The 2537-nt window shown below is 46.4% G+C and overlaps 1 pseudogene; it reads right to left on the bottom strand.

Annotated features, from left to right (window-relative positions):
* Positions 1 to 711: 711 nt before the first annotated feature.
* LOC142288275 (U2 spliceosomal RNA) lies at positions 712 to 919 on the bottom strand (annotated as a pseudogene).
* Between the last annotated feature and the right edge of the window lie 1618 nt (positions 920 to 2537).

Here is a 2537-nt window from a genome sequence, read left to right as displayed (position 1 = left end):
GCAATGCGCCAGGAACCTTCCAGAGGCTGATGGAATGCTGCTTGGGACAAGATTTTAGGGTGTATAAAAAGGGAGATTAGATCCCGTGATCCCAACGTATTGTTACACCTCTATAAATCACTTGTAAGGCTACATCTGGAATATGGGAACCAGTTTTGGGCTCCACATTTTAATAAGGACATTCAGAAGTTAGAGTCAGTTCAAAGGTGGGCAACTAGACTACTACAAGGAATGGAAGGCCTCCCATATGATGACAAGTTGAAAAAGTTATTAAGTGATTATTGGCTGCAATGGGGCTTTCTGGCTGGTGCCAGCCTCTCTTCTTAGCACACAGGAACCACAATCCCTACACCATGCTTCAATGGATTCTCTCATCCCAGCCCAGTAAAACTACATATTTTACACAGTCATAAGCAGCCAAAAGGGATCTATTCTATTCAATTGCAAATGATCTAGATAAGACTGAGAATAAGATACTGCACGGGACATAGCAGAGTTGGTCAAGTTGAGTGGAGATGAGTTTGCTATTTGGCACAGCTTTTTGCATCAATAAAGCAAGTAAAAGGTGTGAAAGATAAAAAAAAGGGTGAAAGTGTGAAAAGTGAATTGGCCAAATTGAGGTGCATATAAAGTTTTTGCTTTCTTTCAATTCACTAATGGGGCTCATTTGAATCAGGTGAATTGAGTTCTGCTTTTGGAAACTGGGTTAAGAAGGGGTGCACCGGTCCTGGAGGTACTGCAATACCAGGTCAATGCGTGCAGTGGACAGAGCAAGATTTTTTCCATCTCCTTGTTCTAAAAATCCATTTAATATATGGTCCCCAGAGAGGGGACGTATCAGATATTAAACTGATAAGAACAGATTTAATTTTTTTTTTTTTTCTGTTTATCAGTAGGACTTCAAAATAACAAAGGTGATCGCCTCCCGTTGCCTGGGAACCGTCCAGGCACAAGAGGGCTATGTGTCACCAGAAGGCGCACACACTTCCTCAAGGCCGGCAGACGTGCAATCCCAGGCACCTTCCAGTACCGACCAAGGTAGCGTCCTCCGAAACTACACTTGATCTTAGCCAAAAGGCCGAGAAGCTATAACCCGAATTGGTTACGGCCTTGAGTGGCACCCTGGCCTATACCGGACACATCTTAGGGAGAGGGAGACAAACCCACGCCTACAGAAGACATTTTGTCACCCAAGCCAACCCTTGAAAAGGCTGTTTTGCAGAGCAAAAACAAGAAGAATGGTGCTTTTTGCAGCCGCCGCCCACTGCAATGAATCTGAATAACTCCTCCTTTTGGACACAAGCACCTCCCCTCCCCCTTGCAGTCTTTCCAATTCATGATACAAAAAGACGGACGGACAGGACAGGACAGGACAGGCTGCCTGACTTTCCGTCACTGCCACCCTTTGCCATCCTTGCCCGTAGAAAGCCCTTTCATCATCCCCAAACCCTAATCTTTTCCCTTCCCTTCCCAGATGCGTCTCACTCCCTTTCATTAGGAAGTGAGCGCAGCCTTTTCTCCGTTCTGCACATGCGCGACGTTAAACACAAATGCGCAGGCGTGCGTTCCATTACCCTCACTGCATTCCACTCCCATACAGGAAGTGGGCGCAGCTATTACTACGGTCGCACATAAAAGAACCCACGGCCACCACTGCACATAGCTGACTCCACCACAGGACACCCACTTCTACACCAACGCAGGTAAGACAGGATCGGCACCTCTATGCTCCCGTTACAATCAGGCTCAGTCACCATGTGATAACGCTCTCAACTCTTTAGTTGCAGGCTCCCCTTGCTTCACCTCCACTGGCTGTGCTGCCATTTCCTCTCCCACCTGGAAGGTATACTTTATTCCACTATTTTCCTGTTTCTCTCTTCCCCCTTTTCCCATAACCTACTTTTATCTGCATTTGTGGGGTATCTATATGCTATTTACATCATAGTTTTATTCATTAATATGGAAGGGAAGAGTGCCCATGAGAGTGTTGAACTGCGGAGAGCAAGAGATTAAGCTGCTCCGATTTGCCACCATTGATAAGCTGTTCTCAGTAGATACACATGCTATCCAAACAGCAGCATCCACCATTGCTTCAGCCCACCCATTCAGTGACAGCTCACCAAGTCAGCCAGAGGAGTGGTGTAAGGAATTACACGTAGGCACTGACTCCACACCTTCACATCACAAGAAGGGGGTCTACAGGCTAGTGCAAGAATACGAGCAAGTCTTCAGCAAACATCCGCTAGACTTTTGAAGAATAAAAGGGGTCAAACACTACATCCCCACAAGTGCACACCCACCCATCAAAGAGAGATATAAGCCAAAACTACCTGCACATTACCAGTGTACCAAGGACATGTTGAGCAACATGAAGGAGGCTGGGGTTATCCGTGACAGTTGTAGCCTCTGGGCAGCTCCGTTGGTCCTGTTAAAGAAGAAGGACAGCACCACTCCCCTGTATTGAGGAATAGCTAGCTGCATTGAGAACTGCAAATTATTTTTCTACCCTTGATCTCACTAGTCGCTATTGGCAAGTG

The sequence above is a fragment of the Anomaloglossus baeobatrachus genome, unplaced genomic scaffold (genome assembly GCF_048569485.1).
Source record: "Anomaloglossus baeobatrachus isolate aAnoBae1 unplaced genomic scaffold, aAnoBae1.hap1 Scaffold_81, whole genome shotgun sequence".
Taxonomy (NCBI): Eukaryota; Metazoa; Chordata; class Amphibia; order Anura; family Aromobatidae; genus Anomaloglossus; species Anomaloglossus baeobatrachus.
Note: the sequence above shows the minus strand (reverse complement) of the source record. Positions and strands in the feature narration are given on the sequence as shown.